The 15,420-nt window shown below is 39.6% G+C and overlaps 38 non-coding genes across 38 annotated transcripts; all 38 read left to right on the top strand.

The window, feature by feature from the left end:
• Window positions 1–52: 52 nt before the first annotated feature.
• On the top strand, window positions 53–134 carry TRNAS-UGA (transfer RNA serine (anticodon UGA)). Its single transcript has one exon. It is a non-coding gene; the product is annotated as a tRNA-Ser (tRNA).
• Window positions 135–419: 285 nt separating this feature from the next.
• TRNAS-UGA (transfer RNA serine (anticodon UGA)) lies at window positions 420–504 on the top strand. The gene has a single exon. It is a non-coding gene; the product is annotated as a tRNA-Ser (tRNA).
• Window positions 505–775: 271 nt separating this feature from the next.
• Window positions 776–857, top strand: TRNAS-UGA (transfer RNA serine (anticodon UGA)). Its single transcript has one exon. It is a non-coding gene; the product is annotated as a tRNA-Ser (tRNA).
• A 172-nt stretch (window positions 858–1,029) lies between these two features.
• TRNAS-UGA (transfer RNA serine (anticodon UGA)) lies at window positions 1,030–1,117 on the top strand. Its single transcript has one exon. It is a non-coding gene; the product is annotated as a tRNA-Ser (tRNA).
• A 271-nt stretch (window positions 1,118–1,388) lies between these two features.
• TRNAS-UGA (transfer RNA serine (anticodon UGA)) lies at window positions 1,389–1,473 on the top strand. The gene has a single exon. It is a non-coding gene; the product is annotated as a tRNA-Ser (tRNA).
• Window positions 1,474–1,744: 271 nt separating this feature from the next.
• On the top strand, window positions 1,745–1,826 carry TRNAS-UGA (transfer RNA serine (anticodon UGA)). Its single transcript has one exon. It is a non-coding gene; the product is annotated as a tRNA-Ser (tRNA).
• Window positions 1,827–1,998: 172 nt separating this feature from the next.
• On the top strand, window positions 1,999–2,086 carry TRNAS-UGA (transfer RNA serine (anticodon UGA)). The gene has a single exon. It is a non-coding gene; the product is annotated as a tRNA-Ser (tRNA).
• A 510-nt stretch (window positions 2,087–2,596) lies between these two features.
• TRNAS-UGA (transfer RNA serine (anticodon UGA)) lies at window positions 2,597–2,678 on the top strand. Its single transcript has one exon. It is a non-coding gene; the product is annotated as a tRNA-Ser (tRNA).
• Window positions 2,679–2,952: 274 nt separating this feature from the next.
• On the top strand, window positions 2,953–3,034 carry TRNAS-UGA (transfer RNA serine (anticodon UGA)). The gene has a single exon. It is a non-coding gene; the product is annotated as a tRNA-Ser (tRNA).
• Window positions 3,035–3,311: 277 nt separating this feature from the next.
• Window positions 3,312–3,393, top strand: TRNAS-UGA (transfer RNA serine (anticodon UGA)). The gene has a single exon. It is a non-coding gene; the product is annotated as a tRNA-Ser (tRNA).
• Window positions 3,394–3,664: 271 nt separating this feature from the next.
• On the top strand, window positions 3,665–3,746 carry TRNAS-UGA (transfer RNA serine (anticodon UGA)). Its single transcript has one exon. It is a non-coding gene; the product is annotated as a tRNA-Ser (tRNA).
• A 271-nt stretch (window positions 3,747–4,017) lies between these two features.
• Window positions 4,018–4,099, top strand: TRNAS-CGA (transfer RNA serine (anticodon CGA)). The gene has a single exon. It is a non-coding gene; the product is annotated as a tRNA-Ser (tRNA).
• A 255-nt stretch (window positions 4,100–4,354) lies between these two features.
• TRNAS-CGA (transfer RNA serine (anticodon CGA)) lies at window positions 4,355–4,436 on the top strand. The gene has a single exon. It is a non-coding gene; the product is annotated as a tRNA-Ser (tRNA).
• Window positions 4,437–4,711: 275 nt separating this feature from the next.
• TRNAS-UGA (transfer RNA serine (anticodon UGA)) lies at window positions 4,712–4,793 on the top strand. Its single transcript has one exon. It is a non-coding gene; the product is annotated as a tRNA-Ser (tRNA).
• A 273-nt stretch (window positions 4,794–5,066) lies between these two features.
• Window positions 5,067–5,148, top strand: TRNAS-UGA (transfer RNA serine (anticodon UGA)). Its single transcript has one exon. It is a non-coding gene; the product is annotated as a tRNA-Ser (tRNA).
• A 172-nt stretch (window positions 5,149–5,320) lies between these two features.
• On the top strand, window positions 5,321–5,405 carry TRNAS-UGA (transfer RNA serine (anticodon UGA)). The gene has a single exon. It is a non-coding gene; the product is annotated as a tRNA-Ser (tRNA).
• Window positions 5,406–5,667: 262 nt separating this feature from the next.
• On the top strand, window positions 5,668–5,749 carry TRNAS-UGA (transfer RNA serine (anticodon UGA)). The gene has a single exon. It is a non-coding gene; the product is annotated as a tRNA-Ser (tRNA).
• A 284-nt stretch (window positions 5,750–6,033) lies between these two features.
• Window positions 6,034–6,115, top strand: TRNAS-UGA (transfer RNA serine (anticodon UGA)). The gene has a single exon. It is a non-coding gene; the product is annotated as a tRNA-Ser (tRNA).
• A 277-nt stretch (window positions 6,116–6,392) lies between these two features.
• Window positions 6,393–6,474, top strand: TRNAS-UGA (transfer RNA serine (anticodon UGA)). Its single transcript has one exon. It is a non-coding gene; the product is annotated as a tRNA-Ser (tRNA).
• A 278-nt stretch (window positions 6,475–6,752) lies between these two features.
• Window positions 6,753–6,834, top strand: TRNAS-UGA (transfer RNA serine (anticodon UGA)). The gene has a single exon. It is a non-coding gene; the product is annotated as a tRNA-Ser (tRNA).
• A 278-nt stretch (window positions 6,835–7,112) lies between these two features.
• TRNAS-UGA (transfer RNA serine (anticodon UGA)) lies at window positions 7,113–7,194 on the top strand. The gene has a single exon. It is a non-coding gene; the product is annotated as a tRNA-Ser (tRNA).
• A 267-nt stretch (window positions 7,195–7,461) lies between these two features.
• Window positions 7,462–7,543, top strand: TRNAS-UGA (transfer RNA serine (anticodon UGA)). The gene has a single exon. It is a non-coding gene; the product is annotated as a tRNA-Ser (tRNA).
• Window positions 7,544–7,820: 277 nt separating this feature from the next.
• On the top strand, window positions 7,821–7,902 carry TRNAS-UGA (transfer RNA serine (anticodon UGA)). The gene has a single exon. It is a non-coding gene; the product is annotated as a tRNA-Ser (tRNA).
• Window positions 7,903–8,189: 287 nt separating this feature from the next.
• TRNAS-UGA (transfer RNA serine (anticodon UGA)) lies at window positions 8,190–8,271 on the top strand. Its single transcript has one exon. It is a non-coding gene; the product is annotated as a tRNA-Ser (tRNA).
• Window positions 8,272–8,549: 278 nt separating this feature from the next.
• Window positions 8,550–8,631, top strand: TRNAS-UGA (transfer RNA serine (anticodon UGA)). The gene has a single exon. It is a non-coding gene; the product is annotated as a tRNA-Ser (tRNA).
• A 279-nt stretch (window positions 8,632–8,910) lies between these two features.
• Window positions 8,911–8,992, top strand: TRNAS-UGA (transfer RNA serine (anticodon UGA)). The gene has a single exon. It is a non-coding gene; the product is annotated as a tRNA-Ser (tRNA).
• A 274-nt stretch (window positions 8,993–9,266) lies between these two features.
• On the top strand, window positions 9,267–9,348 carry TRNAS-UGA (transfer RNA serine (anticodon UGA)). Its single transcript has one exon. It is a non-coding gene; the product is annotated as a tRNA-Ser (tRNA).
• Window positions 9,349–9,618: 270 nt separating this feature from the next.
• TRNAS-UGA (transfer RNA serine (anticodon UGA)) lies at window positions 9,619–9,700 on the top strand. Its single transcript has one exon. It is a non-coding gene; the product is annotated as a tRNA-Ser (tRNA).
• A 275-nt stretch (window positions 9,701–9,975) lies between these two features.
• Window positions 9,976–10,057, top strand: TRNAS-UGA (transfer RNA serine (anticodon UGA)). Its single transcript has one exon. It is a non-coding gene; the product is annotated as a tRNA-Ser (tRNA).
• Window positions 10,058–10,336: 279 nt separating this feature from the next.
• On the top strand, window positions 10,337–10,418 carry TRNAS-UGA (transfer RNA serine (anticodon UGA)). The gene has a single exon. It is a non-coding gene; the product is annotated as a tRNA-Ser (tRNA).
• Window positions 10,419–10,692: 274 nt separating this feature from the next.
• TRNAS-UGA (transfer RNA serine (anticodon UGA)) lies at window positions 10,693–10,774 on the top strand. The gene has a single exon. It is a non-coding gene; the product is annotated as a tRNA-Ser (tRNA).
• Window positions 10,775–11,030: 256 nt separating this feature from the next.
• Window positions 11,031–11,112, top strand: TRNAS-UGA (transfer RNA serine (anticodon UGA)). The gene has a single exon. It is a non-coding gene; the product is annotated as a tRNA-Ser (tRNA).
• A 265-nt stretch (window positions 11,113–11,377) lies between these two features.
• Window positions 11,378–11,459, top strand: TRNAS-UGA (transfer RNA serine (anticodon UGA)). The gene has a single exon. It is a non-coding gene; the product is annotated as a tRNA-Ser (tRNA).
• Window positions 11,460–11,733: 274 nt separating this feature from the next.
• TRNAS-UGA (transfer RNA serine (anticodon UGA)) lies at window positions 11,734–11,815 on the top strand. Its single transcript has one exon. It is a non-coding gene; the product is annotated as a tRNA-Ser (tRNA).
• A 270-nt stretch (window positions 11,816–12,085) lies between these two features.
• TRNAS-UGA (transfer RNA serine (anticodon UGA)) lies at window positions 12,086–12,167 on the top strand. The gene has a single exon. It is a non-coding gene; the product is annotated as a tRNA-Ser (tRNA).
• A 267-nt stretch (window positions 12,168–12,434) lies between these two features.
• TRNAS-UGA (transfer RNA serine (anticodon UGA)) lies at window positions 12,435–12,516 on the top strand. The gene has a single exon. It is a non-coding gene; the product is annotated as a tRNA-Ser (tRNA).
• A 278-nt stretch (window positions 12,517–12,794) lies between these two features.
• Window positions 12,795–12,876, top strand: TRNAS-UGA (transfer RNA serine (anticodon UGA)). The gene has a single exon. It is a non-coding gene; the product is annotated as a tRNA-Ser (tRNA).
• A 274-nt stretch (window positions 12,877–13,150) lies between these two features.
• TRNAS-CGA (transfer RNA serine (anticodon CGA)) lies at window positions 13,151–13,232 on the top strand. Its single transcript has one exon. It is a non-coding gene; the product is annotated as a tRNA-Ser (tRNA).
• Window positions 13,233–15,420: the final 2,188 nt, after the last annotated feature.

Here is a 15,420-nt window from a genome sequence, read left to right as displayed (position 1 = left end):
AACAACAAATTTTAAGCCAACATTTTTAGGAGCACTTGTCATTGCATCAACTGCTGTGATGGCCGAGTGGTTAAGCCGTTGGACTTGAAATCCAATGGGGTCTCCCCGCGCAGGTTCGAACCCTGCTCGCAGCGTATGTTTTAGAACACCTCGTTGCACCGCTGTATACATGATTGTGCGTAGATCAACCGCAAGAACACACGCAAATTAAGAAAATGATTCACATTGGCACCAAGTTTACATTATATATATACATATATATATATATATCACTTAATGCCATTTACATTTCGTAAAAAAGAAAAACATGTGCGTGAACTTGACGTCAATGTTATGTATCATGTCATGTAACAATTGCAAATAAAATAACAACAAATTTTAAGCCAACATTTTTAGGAGCACTTGTCATTGCATCAACTGCTGTGATGGCCGAGTGGTTAAGGCGTTGGACTTGAAATCCAATGGGGTCTCCCCGCGCAGCAGGTTTGAACCCTGCTCGCAGCGAATGTTTTAGAACACCTCGTTGCACCGCTGTATACATGATTGGCCGTAGATCAACCGCAAGAACACATGCAAATTAAGAAAATGATTCGCATTGGCACCAAGTTTACATTATATATATATATCACTTAATGCCATTTACGTCTCGTAAAAAAGAAAAACAAGTGCGTGAACTTGACGTCAATGTTATGTAACATGTCATGTAACAAATACAAATAAAATGACAACAATTTTGAAGCCAAAATTTTTAGGAGCACTTGCCATTGCATCAACTGCTGTGATGGCCGAGTGTTTAAGGCGTTGGACTTGAAATCCAATGGGGTATCCCCGTGCAGGTTCGAACCCTGCTCGCAGCGAAGGTTTTTGAACACCTCGTTGCACCGCTTTAAACATTGTTGGCCGTTGGGGGACAACCGCAAGAACGCATGCAAATTAAGAAAATGATTCGCATTGGCACGAAGTTTATATTATATAATGACAACAATTTTGAAGCCAAAAGTTTTAGGAGCACTTTTAATTGCATAAACTGCTGTGATGGCCGAGTGGTTAAGGCGTTGTTGGACTTGAAATCTAATGGGGTCTCCCCGCGCAGCATGTTCGAACCCTGCTCGCAGCGAATGTTTTAGAACACGTCGTTGCACCGCTGTATACATGATTGTGCGTAGATCAACCGCAAGAACGCATGCAAATTAAGAAAATGATTCGCATTGGCACCAAGTTTACATTATATATATATATCACTTAATGCCATTTACATTTCGTAAAAAAGAAAAACATGTGCGTGAACTTGACGTCAATGTTATGTATCATGTCATGTAACAATTGCAAATAAAATAACAACAAATTTTAAGCCAACATTTTTAGGAGCACTTGTCATTGCATCAACTGCTGTGATGGCCGAGTGGTTAAGGCGTTGGACTTGAAATCCAATGGGGTCTCCCCGCGCAGCAGGTTTGAACCCTGCTCGCAGCGAATGTTTTAGAACACCTCGTTGCACCGCTGTATACATGATTGGCCGTAGATCAACCGCAAGAACACATGCAAATTAAGAAAATGATTCGCATTGGCACCAAGTTTACATTATATATATATATCACTTAATGCCATTTACGTCTCGTAAAAAAGAAAAACAAGTGCGTGAACTTGACGTCAATGTTATGTAACATGTCATGTAACAAATACAAATAAAATGACAACAATTTTGAAGCCAAAATTTTTAGGATCACTTGCCATTGCATCAACTGCTGTGATGGCCGAGTGTTTAAGGCGTTGGACTTGAAATCCAATGGGGTATCCCCGTGCAGGTTCGAACCCTGCTCGCAGCGAGGGTTTTTGAACACCTCGTTGCACCGCTTTAAACATTGTTGGCTGTTGGGGGACAACCGCAAGAACGCATGCAAATTAAGAAAATGATTCGCATTGGCACGAAGTTTATATTATATAATGACAACAATTTTGAAGCCAAAAGTTTTAGGAGCACTTTTAATTGCATAAACTGCTGTGATGGCCGAGTGGTTAAGGCGTTGTTGGACTTGAAATCTAATGGGGTCTCCCCGCGCAGCAGGTTCGAACCCTGCTCGCAGCGAATGTTTTAGAACACCTCGTTGCACCGCTGTATACATGATTGTGCGTAGATCAACCGCAAGAACGCATGCAAATTATGAAAATGATTCTCATTGGCACCAAGTTTACATTATATATATATATGAGTTAATGCCATTTACATCACTTAAAAGAGAAAAACAGGTGCGTGAACTTGACGTCAATGTTATGTAACATGGCAATGTCATGTAACACATGCAAATAAAATGACAACAAATTTTCAGCCAAATTTTTTAGGAGCACTTGTCATTGCATCAACTGCTGTGATGGCCGAGTGGTTAAGGCGTTGGACTTGAAATGATTCGCATTGGCACCAAGTTTACATTATATATATATATCACTTAATGCCATTCACGTCTCGTAAAAGAGAAAAACAAGTGGGTGAACTTGATGTCAATTTCATGTAACATGTCAATGTCATGTAACACATGCAAAGAAAATGACAACAATTTTTCAGCCAAAATTTTTTTTAGCACTTGTCATTGCATCAACTGCTGTGATGGCCGAGTGGTTAAGGCGTTGGACTTGAAATCCAATGGGGTCTCCCCGCGCAGGTTCGAACCCTGCTCGCAGCGAATGTTTTAGAACACCTCATTGCACCGCTGTATACATGATTGGCCGTAGATCAACCGCAAGAACGCATGCAAATTAGAAAATGATTCGCATTGGCACCAAGTTTACATTATATATATATCACTTAATGCCATTTACATCTCGTAAAAAAGAAAAACAAGTGCGTGAATTTGACGTCAATGTTATGTATCATGTCAATGTCATGTAACAAATGCAAATAAAATAACAACAAATTTTAAGCCAACATTTTTCGGAGCACTTGTCATTTCATCAACTGCTGTGATGGCCGAGTGGTTAAGGCGTTGTACTTGAAATCCAATCGGGTCTCCCCGCGCAGGTTCGAACCCTGCTCGCAGCGAATGTTTTAGAACACCTCGTTGCACCGCTGTATACATGATTGTGCGTAGATCAACCGCAAGAACGCATGCAAATTATGAAAATGATTCTCATTGGCACCAAGTTTACATTATATATATATATGAGTTAATGCCATTTACATCACTTAAAAGAGAAAAACAGGTGCGTGAACTTGACGTCAATGTTATGTAACATGGCAATGTCATGTAACACATGCAAATAAAATGACAACAAATTTTCAGCCAAATTTTTTAGGAGCACTTGTCATTGCATCAACTGCTGTGATGGCCGAGTGGTTAAGGCGTTGGACTTGAAATCTAATGAGGTCTCCCCGCGCAGGTTCAAACCCTGCTCGCAACGAATGTTCTAGAATAGATCGTTGAACCGCTGTATACATGATTGGCCGTAGATCAACCGCAAGAACGCATGCAAATTAAGAAAATGATTCGCATTGGCACCAAGTTTACATTATATATATATATCACTTAATGCCATTTACGTCTCGTAAAAAAGAAAAACAAGTGCGTGAACTTGACGTCAATGTTATGTAACATGTCATGTAACAAATACAAATAAAATGACAACAATTTTGAAGCCAAAATTTTTAGGAGCACTTGCCATTGCATCAACTGCTGTGATGGCCGAGTGGTTAAGGCGTTGGACTTGAAATCCAATGGGGTCTCCCCGCGCAGGTTCGAACCCTGCTTGCAGCCAATGTTTTAGAACACCTCGTTGCACCGCATTATACATAATTGGCCGTAGATCAACCGCAAGAATGAATGCAAATTATGAAAATTATTCGCATTGGCACCAAGTTTACATTATATATATCACTTAATGCCATTTACTTCTCGTAAAAAACAAACAAGTGCGTGAACTTGACGTCAATGTTATGTAACATGGCAATGTTATGTAACAAAATCAAATAAAATAACAACAAATTTTCATCCAAAATTTCTAGGAGCACTTGTCATTGTATCAACTGCTGTGATGGCCGAGTGGTTAAGGCGTTGGACTCGAAATCCAATGGGGTCTACCCGCGCAGTTTCGAACCCTGCTCGCAGTGAATGTTTAAGAACACATCGTTGCACCGCTGTATACATGATTGGCCGTAGATCAACCGCAAGATCGCATGCAAATTAAGAAAATGATTCGCATTGGCACCAAGTTTACATTATATATATCACTTAATGCCATTTACATCTCGTAAAAAAGAAAAACAAGTGTGTGAATTTGAAGTTAATGTCATGTAACAAATGCAAATAAAATAACAACAAATTTTAAGCCAACATTTTTAGGAGCACTTGTCATTGCATCAACTGCTGTGATGGCCCAGTGGTTAAGGAGTTGGACTCGAAATCCAATGGGGCCTCCCCGCGCAGGTTCAAACCCTGATCGCAGCGAATGTTTTAGAACACCTCGTTGAGCCGCTGTATATATAATAGGCCGTAGATCAACCGCATGAATGAATGCAAATTATGAAAATGATTCGCATTGGCACCAAGTTTAAATAATATATATATGACTTAATGCCATTTACATCTCTTAAAAGAGAAAAACAAGTGCGTGAACTTGACGTCAATGTTATGTAACATGGCAATGTTATGTAACAAATGCAAATAAAATAACAACAAATTTTCAGCCAAAATTTCTAGGAGCACTTGTCATTGCATCAACTGCTGTGATGACCGAGTGGTTAAGGCGTTGGACTTGAAATCCAATGGGGTCTCCCCGCGCAGATTCGAACCCTGCTCGCAGCGAATGTTTTAGAACACCTCATTGCACCGCTGTATACATGATTGTGCGTAGATCAACCGCAAGAAAGCATGCAAATTATGAAAATGATTCGCATTGGCACCAAGTTTACATTATATATTTATATGAGTTAATGCCATTTACATCACTTAAAAGAGAAAAACAGGTGCGTGAACTTTTGACGTCAATGCCATGTAACATGTCATGTAACAAATACAAATAAAATGACAACAATTTTGAAGCCAAAATTTTTAGGAGCACTTGCTATTGCATCAACTGCTGTGATGGCCGAGTGTTTAAGGCGTTGGACTTGAAATCCAATGGGGTATCCCCGTGCAGGTTCGAACCCTGCTCGCAGCGAAGGTTTTTGAACACCTCGTTGCACCGCTTTAAACATTGTTGGCCGTTGGGGGACAACCGCAAGAACGCATGCAAATTAAGAAAATGATTCGCATTGGCACGAAGTTTATATTATATAATGACAACAATTTTGAAGCCAAAAGTTTTAGGAGCACTTTTAATTGCATAAACTGCTGTGATGGCCGAGTGGTTAAGGCGTTGCTGGACTTGAAATCCAATGGGGTCTCCCCGCGCAGGTTCGAACACTGCTCGCAGCGAATGTTTTAGAACACCTCGTTGCGCCGCTGTATACATGATTGGCCGTAGATCAACTGCAAATTAAGAAAATGATTCGCATTGGCACCAAGTTTACATTATATATATCACTTAATGCCATTTTCATCTCGTAAAAGAGAAAAAACGGTTGCGTGAACTTGACGTTGATGTGATGTAACATGACAAAGTCATGTAGCGAACGCAAATAAAATGACAACAATTCTGAAGCCAAAATTTTTACGAGCACTTGTCATTGCATCAACTGCTGTGATGGCCGAGTGATTAAGGCGTTGGACTTGAAATCCAATGGGGTCTCCCCGCGCAGGTTCGAACTCTGCTCGCAGCGAATGTTTTAGAACACCTCGTTGCACCGCTGTATACATAATTGGCCGTAGATCAACCGCAAGAACGCATGCAAATTAAGAAAATGATTCGCAGTGGCACCAAGTTTACATTATATATATATATATATATCACTTAATGCCATTTTCATCTCGTAAAAGAGAAAAAACGGTTGCGTGAACTTGACGTTGATGTGATGTAACATGACAAAGTCATGTAGCGAGCGCAAATAAAATAACAACAATTCTGAAGCCAAAATTTTTACGAGCACTTGTCATGGCATCAACTGCTGTGATGGCCGAGTGGTTAAGGCGTTGGACTTGAAATCTAATGGGGTCTCCCCGCGCAGGTTCGAACCCTGCTCGCAGCGAATGTTTTAGAACACCTCGTTGCACCGCTGTATACATGATTGTGCGTAGATCAACCGCAAGAACGCATGCAAATTATGAAAATGATTCGCATTGGCACCAAGTTTACATTATATATATATGGGTTAATGCCATTTACATCACTTAAAAGAGAAAAACAGGTGCGTGAACTTTTGACGTCAATGTTATGTAACATGGCAATGTCATGTAACACATGCAAATAAAATGACAACAAAGTTTCAGCCAAATTTTTTAGGAGCACTTGTCATTGCATCAACTGCTGTGATGGCCGAGTGGTTAAGGCGTTGGACTTGAAATCCAATGGGGTCTCCCCGCGCAGGTTCTAACCCTGCTCGCAGCGAATGTTTTAGAACACCTCGTTGCACCGCTGTATACATGATTGGCCGTAGATCAACCGCAAGAACTCATGCAAATTAAGAAAATGATTCGCATTGGCACCAAGTTTACATTATATATATCACTTAATGCCATTTACATCTCGTAAAAAAGAAAAACAAGTGCGTGAATTTGACGTCAATGTTATGTAACATGTCAATGTCATGTAATAAATGCAAATAAAATATAATAACAACAAATTTTAAGCCAAAATTTCTAGGAGCACTTGTCATTGCATCAACTGCTGTGATGGCCGAGTGGTTAAGGCGTTGGACTTGAAATCCAATGGGGTCTCTCCGCGCAGGTTCGAACCCTGCTCGCAGCGAATGTTTTAGAACACCTCGTTGCACCGCTGTATACATGATTGTGCGTAGATCAACCGCAAGAACGCATGCAAATTAAGAAAATGATTCGCAGTGGCACCAAGTTTACATTATATATATATCACTTAATACCATTTACTTGTCGTAAAAAACAAACAAGTGCGTGAACTTGACGTCAATGTTATGTAACATGTCAATGTCATGTAACAAATGCAAATAAAATAAAATAACAACAAATTTTAAGCCAACATTTTTAGGAGCACTTGTCATTGCATCATCTGCTGTGATGGCTGAGTGGTTAAGGCGTTGGACTTGAAATCCAATGGGGTCTCCCCGCGCAGGTTCGAACCCTGCTCGCAGCGAATGTTTTAGAACACCTCGTTGCACCGCTGTATACATGATTGTGCGTAGATCAACCGCAAGAACGCATGCAAATTAAGAAAATGATTCGCATTGGCACCAAGTTTACATTATATATATATCACTTAATGCCATTTACATCTCGTAAAAAAGAAAAACAAGTGCGTGAACTTGACGTCAATGTTATGTGTCAATGTCATGTAACAACGGCAAATAAAATAACAAATTTTAAGCCAACATTTTTAGGAGCACTTGTCATTGCATCAACTGCTGTGATGGCCGAGTGGTTAAGGCGTTGGACTTGAAATCCAATGGGGTCTCCCCGCGCAGGTTCGAACCCTGCTCGCAGCGAATGTTCTAGAATAGATCGTTGAACCGCTGTATACATGATTGTGCGTAGATCAACCGCAAGAACGCATGCAAATTATGAAAATGATTCGCATTGGCACCAAGTTTACATTATATATATATGGGTTAATGCCATTTACATCACTTAAAAGAGAAAAACAGGTGCGTGAACTTTTGACGTCAATGTTATGTAACATGGCAATGTCATGTAACACATGAGAATAAAATGACAACAAAGTTTCAGCCAAATTTTTTAGGAGCACTTGTCATTGCATCAACTGCTGTGATGGCCTAGTGGTTAAGGCGTTGGACTTGAAATCTAATGGGGTCTCCCCGCGCAGGTTCGAACCCTGCTCGCAGCGAATGTTCTAGAATAGATCGTTGAACCGCTGTATACATGATTGTGCGTAGATCAACCGCAAGAAAGCATGCAAATTATGAAAATGATTCGCATTGGCACCAAGTTTACATTATATATATATATATATATATGAGTTAATGCCATTTACATCACTTAAAAGAGAAAAACAGGTGCGTGAACTTTTGACGTCAATGCCATGTAGCATGGCATTGTCATGTAACATATGCAAATAAAATGACAACAAATTTTCAGCCAAATTTTTTAGGAGCACTTGTCATTGCATCAACTGCTGTGATGGCCGAGTGGTTAAGGCGTTGGACTTGAAATCCAATGGCGTCTCCCCGCGCAGGTTCTAACCCTGCTCGCAGCGAATGTTTTAGAACACCTCGTTGCACCGCTGTATACATGATTGGCCGTAGATCAACCGCAAGAACACATGCAAATTAAGAAAATAATTCGCATTGGCACCAAGTTTACATTATATATATCACTTAATGCCATTTACATCTCGTAAAAAAGAAAAACAAGTGCGTGAATTTGACGTCAATGTTATGTAACATGTCAATGTCATGTAACAAATGCAAATAAAATATAATAACAACAAATTTTAAGCCAAAATTTCTAGGAGCACTTGTCATTGCATCAACTGCTGTGATGGCCGAGTGGTTAAGGCGTTGGACTTGAAATCCAATGGGGTCTCTCCGCGCAGGTTCGAACCCTGCTCGCAGCGAATGTTTTAGAACACCTTGTTGCACCGCTGTATACATGATTGGCCGTAGATCAACCGCAAGAACGCATGCAAATTAAGAAAATGATTCGCAGTGGCACCAAGTTTACATTATATATATATCACTTAATACCATTTACTTGTCGTAAAAAAACAAACAAGTGCGTGAACTTGACGTCAATGTTATGTAACATGTCAATGTCATGTAACAAATGCAAATAAAATAAAATAACAACAAATTTTAAGCCAACATTTTTAGGAGCACTTGTCATTGCATCAACTGCTGTGATGGCTGAGTGGTTAAGGCGTTGGATTTGAAATCCAATGGGGTCTCCCCGCGCAGGTTCGAACCCTGCTCGCAGCGAATGTTTTAGAACACCTCGTTGCACCGCTGTATACATGATTGGCCGAAGATCAACTGCAAGAACGCATGCAAATTAAGAAAATGATTCGCATTGGCACCAAGTTTACATTATATATATCACTTAATGCCATTTTCATCTCGTAAAAGAGAAAAAACGGTTGCGTGAACTTGACGTTGATGTGATGTAACATGACAAAGTCATGTAGCGAACGCAAATAAAATGACAACAATTCTGAAGCCAAAAGTTTTACGAGCACTTGTCATTGCATCAACTGCTGTGATGGCCGAGTGGTTAAGGCGTTGGACTTGAAATCCAATGGGGTCTCCCCGCGCAGGTTCGAACCCTGCTCGCAGCGAATGTTCTAGAACAGATCGTTGAACCGCTGTATACATAATTGGCCGTAGATCAACCGCAAGAACGCATGCAAATTAAGAAAATGATTCGCATTGGCACCAAGTTTACATTATATATATATCACTTAATGCCATTTACATCTCGTAAAAAAGAAAAACAAGTGCGTGAACTTGACGTCAATGTTATGTGTCAATGTCATGTAACAAATGCAAATAAAATAACAACAAATTTTAAACCAACATTTTTAGGAGCACTTGTCATTGCATCAACTGCTGTGATGGCCGAGTGGTTAAGGCGTTGGACTTGAAATCCAATGGGGTCTCCCCGCGCAGGTTCGAACCCTGCTCGCAGCGAATGTTTTAGAACACCTTGTTGCACCGCTGTATACATGATTGTGCGTAGATCAACCGCAAGAAAGCATGCAAATTATGAAAATGATCCGCATTGGCACCAAGTTTACCTTATATATATAAGTTAATGCCATTTACATCACTTAAAAGAGAAAAACAGGAGCGTGAACTTTTGACGTCAATGCCATGTAGCATGGCATTGTCATGTAACACATGCAAATAAAATGACAACAAATTTTCAGCCAAATTTTTTAGGAGCACTTGCCATTGCATCAACTGCTGTGATGGCCGAGTGGTTAAGGCGTTGGACTTGAAATCTAATGGGGTCTCCCCGCGCAGGTTCGAACCCTGCTCGCATCGAATGTTCTAGAACAGATCGTTGAACCGCTGTATACATGATTGTGCGTAGATCAACCGCAAGAAAGCATGCAAATTGTGAAAATGATTCGCATTGGCACCAAGTTTACATTATATATATATATGAGTTAATGCCATTTACATCACTTAAAAGAGAAAAACTGGTGCGCGAACTTTTGACGTCAATGCCATGTAGCATGGCATTGTCATGTAACACATGCAAATAAAATGACAAGAAATTTTCAGCCAATTTTTTTAGGAGCACTTGTCATTGCATCAACTGCTGTGATGGCCGAGTGGTTAAGGCGTTGGACTTGAAATCCAATGCGGTCTCTCCGCGCAGGTTCGAACCCTGCTCGCAGCGAATGTTTTAGAACACCTCGTTGCACCGCTGTATACATGATTGGCCGTAGATCAACTGCAAGAACGCATGCAAATTAAGAAAATGATTCGCATTGGCACCAAGTTTACATTATATATATCACTTAATGCCATTTTCATCTCGTAAAAGAGAAAAAACGGTTGCGTGAACTTGACGTTGATGTGATGTAACATGACAAAGTCATGTAGCGAACGCAAATAAAATGACAACAATTCTGAAGCCAAAAGTTTTACGAGCACTTGTCATTGCATCAACTGCTGTGATGGCCGAGTGGTTAAGGCGTTGGACTTGAAATCCAATGGGGTCTCCCCGCGCAGGTTCGAACCCTGCTCGCAGCGAATGTTCTAGAACAGATCGTTGAACCGCTGTATACATAATTGGCCGTAGATCAACTGCAAGAACGCATGCAAATTAAGAAAATGATTCGCATTGGCACCAAGTTTACATTATATATATCACTTAATGCCATTTTCATCTCGTAAAAGAGAAAAAACGGTTGCGTGAACTTGACGTCAATGTCATGTAACAAATGCAAATAAAATAACAACAAATTTTAAGCCAAATTTTTTAGGAGCACTTGTCATTGCATCAACTGCTGTGATGGCCGAGTGGTTAAGGCGTTGGACTTGAAATCTAATGCGGTCTTTCCGCGCAGGTTCGAACCCTGCTCGCAGCGAATATTTTAGAACACCTCGTTGCACCGCATTATACATGATTATCCGTAGATCAACCTCAAGAATGAATGCAAATTATGAAAATTATTCGCATTGGCACCAAGTTTACATTATATATATATCACTTAATGCCATTTACTTCTCGTAAAAAAAAACAAGTGCGTGAACTTGACGTCAATGTTATGTCAATGTCATGTAACAAATGCAAATAAAATAACAACAAATTTTAAGCCAACATTTTTAGTAGCACTTGTCATTGCATCAACTGTTGTGATGGCCGAGTGGTTAAGGCGTTGGACTTGAAATCCAATGCGGTCTCTCCGCGCAGGTTCGAACCCTGCTCGCACCGAATGTTTTAGAACACCTCGTTGCACCGCTGTATACATGATTGGCCGTAGATCAACTGCAAGAACGCATGCAAATTATGAAAATGATTCGCATTGGCACCAAGTTTACATTATATATATCACTTAATGCCATTTTCATCTCGTAAAAGAGAAAAAACGGTTGCGTGAACTTGACGTCGATGTGATGTAACATGACAAAGTCATGTAGCGAACGCAAATAAAATGACAACAATTCTGAAGCCAAAATTTTTACGAGCACTTGTCATTGCATCAACTGCTGTGATGGCCGAGTGGTTAAGGCGTTGGACTTGAAATCCAATGGGGTCTCCCCGCGCAGGTTCGAACCCTGCTCGCAGCGAATGTTTTAGAACACCTCGTTGCACCGCTGTATACATAATTGGCCGTAGATCAACCGCAAGAACGCATGCAAATTAAGAAAATGATTCGCATTGGCACCAAGTTTACATTATATATATATCACTTAATGCCATTTACATCTCGTAAAAAGGAAAAACAAGTGCGTGAACTTGACGTCAATGTTATGTGTCAATGTCATGTAACAAATGCAAATAAAATAACAACAAATTTTAAACCAACATTTTTAGGAGCACTTGTCATTGCATCAACTGCTGTGATGGCCGAGTGGTTAAGGCGTTGGACTTGAAATCCAATGGGGTCTCCCCGCGCAGGTTCGAACCCTGCTCGCAGCGAATGTTTTAGAACACCTCGTTGCACCGCTGTATACATGATTGTGCGTAGATCAACCGCAAGAAAGCATGCAAATTATGAAAATGATTCGCATTGGCACCAAGTTTACATTATATATATATATGAGTTAATGCCATTTACATCACTTAAAAGAGAAAAACAGGTGCGTGAACTTTTGACGTCAATGCCATTGTCATGTAACACATGCAAATAAAATGACAACAAATTTTCAGCCAAATTTTTTAGGAGCACTTGTTATTGCATCAACTGCTGTGATGGCCGAGTGGTTAAGGCGTTGGACTTGAAATCCAATGGGGTCTCCCCGCGCAGGTTCGAACCCTGCTCGCAGCGAATGTTTTAGAACACCTCGTTGAGCCGCTGTATACATAATTGGCCGTAGATCAACCGCATAAATGAATGCAAATTATGAAAATGATTCGCATTGGCACCACGTTTACATTATATATATCACTTAATGCCATTTACATCTCGTAAAAAAGAAAAACAAGTGCGTGAATTTGACGTCAATGTTATGTAACATGTCAATGTCATGTAACAAATGCAAATAAAATATAATAACAATAAATTTTAAGCCAAAATTTCTAGGAGCACTTGTGATTGCATCAACTGCTGTGATGGCCGAGTGGTTAAGGCGTTGGACTTGAAATCCAATGGGGTCTCTCCGCGCAGGTTCGAACCCTGCACGCAGCGAATGTTTTAGAACACCTCGTTGCACCGCTGTATACATGATTGGCCGTAGATCAACTGCAAGAACGCATGCAAATTAAGAAAATGATTCGCATTGGCACCAAGTTTACATTATATATATCACTTAATGCCATTTTCATCTCGTAAAAGAGAAAAAACGGTTGCGTGAACTTGACGTCGATGTGATGTAACATGGCAAAGTCATGTAGCGAACGCAAATAAAATGACAACAATTTTGAAGCCAAAATTTTTACGAGCACTTGTCATTGCATCAACTGCTGTGATGGCTGAGTGGTTAAGGCGTTGGACTCGAAATCCTATGGGGTCTCCCCGCGCACGTTCGAACCCTGCTCGCAGCGAATGTTTTAGAACACCTCGTTGCACCGCTGTATACATGATTGGCCGTAGATCAACCGCAAGAACGCATACAAATTAAGAAAATGATTCGCATTGGCACCAAGTTTACATTATATATATATCACTTAATGCCATTTACATCTCATCGACTACGTCAATGAAACGAACCAGTCAGGTATTTTTTAAAACTCGATCAAATGAAAGCATTTGATCGAGTCGATCACCAATATTTAATGAGTACCTTGAAGACCTTTAATTTCGGACACGATTTCATGAATTGGATAAATGTATTATACAATGGCGCCAATAGCAGCATTAAGTGTAATGGCTACCTGTCAAAACCATTCACTGTAACTCGCGGCATAAGACAAGGGTGCCCAATTTCTGCAATTTTGTATGTATTGTTCGCCGAACCCCTTAATGCTGCTATCAAATCTAACTCTGGAATCACAGGCATTGGTATGCCTGGCTGCCGAGATATTTCTCTTGTTTACCAACATGCTGATGACACAACGCTTTGTCTCCGGGATGACAAATCAGCACACAGGTCTTTCGAAATTCTAAGTGACTATGAGGGCGCATCAGGTGCAAAATTAAACTATGATAAAACGCAGTTGTTATGGCTCGGAACAATGCGAGGGCGCACTGACAATCCTTTCCCCATAAAACACTGTGTAAATAAGATTAACTTGCTAAGGATTATTGTTGGAAATGAAAACTGTAATTATTTGGAAGACAATTGGGAAAAAAGAATTAACAAGTGTACCAAAATTATGAAACAGTGGTCCCACCGAAAACTGACATACAGTGGTAAAATCTTAATTATCAATAGCCTAGTATCATCAACTCTATGGTACACTCTCTCTGTGTTATGTATTCCTGATGTGTATGTAAACAAACTGAAAACAAATATTACAAACTTTTTCTGGAGCGGTAAAAAGCACCTTATTAAATATGACGTTCTAACTAGGCCAGTAAGTCACGGAGGGTTGAACCTGGTTGATATTGGTACGAAAAAGGCTGCATTTCGTTTAAAATGGGTAAAGACAATGATGGACCCCGAATGTACTCATAAGTTTAAATATTTTATGTGGTATTGTTTAAACAAGTATAGAAATATGAAATTAGACTCCAGTATTTTCAAAATAAATATAGACATTTCAAAATGTGGGGATGTCCCCCCTTTTTATCAAGAGATACTAAAAGCTTGGAGACTGGTTGTAAATAACAGATGGCGCCCTCTACAGTCAAATAATGAAATTTGGCATGAACCATTGTTTTTTAATTCATACATAACCAACAATGGCGTACCTCTTTTTTTCAAAGATTATATTAATGCTGATATTGTGAAGGTTAAAGACCTCTTCTATGAAGTCGTGCCTAGTATTGTAACATGTGCGGCTATTGTAGAAATAGTTTGTGGTGCGTCTCAATCTGAACTGAGTGAACGAATGATTGCCAATCAATATCAACAACTACTTAATTCGATACCTTCGGAATGGCTTCAATTTTGTGCATCAAACACCCACTCTGCCACGTGTAACGCAGTAGTTGCGTTCGAAATTGATGACACTCTCGTGAATATCTGCAAACTTTCGATAAAAGAATTAACACAATTGGTTCACTCATGCCAGGTGGATATACACCCACAACAGTTTAATCCTGTCTGTACAGAATATTGGTGTAACAAATTTAATAATTTACAGTTTAGACAAATATGGAATAATATTCGTACGGATACCAAAGAAAAATACCTCAGGGATCTAGATTATCTGATTGTTCACAATGCTGTTATTACAAATGTATCGTTATATAAGATGGAGAAAATTGATTCTCCATTGTGTAATTTCTGTAAATGTGAAAACGAAAATACACTTCATTTATTCGCAGAGTGTACTACAATACAGCAACTATGGAAATACGTTTTCGACATAATTTTTAAAATGTGTCCATCTTTTAGTGGTGACAAACAACAAAGTATAATTTTTGGGTTTTTAGACAAACATGATAAATATTTTTGGAATACAATCAATTTGCTTTTATCGCTGACAAAGTATTGTATATATATTCGAAGAAAATATTATATCAACAAAGGAGATCACATTCCCCCCAAACAATATTTTAAATATCAATTAAAAAACAAAATAAAATTTGAATATGATCGCTTCCTGCGAAGGGATGACTTAGCCC

Source organism: Saccoglossus kowalevskii, chromosome 4 (genome assembly GCF_978046115.1).
Source record: "Saccoglossus kowalevskii chromosome 4, keSacKowa6.1, whole genome shotgun sequence".
NCBI lineage: Eukaryota > Metazoa > Hemichordata > Enteropneusta > Harrimaniidae > Saccoglossus > Saccoglossus kowalevskii.
Note: the sequence above shows the minus strand (reverse complement) of the source record. Positions and strands in the feature narration are given on the sequence as shown.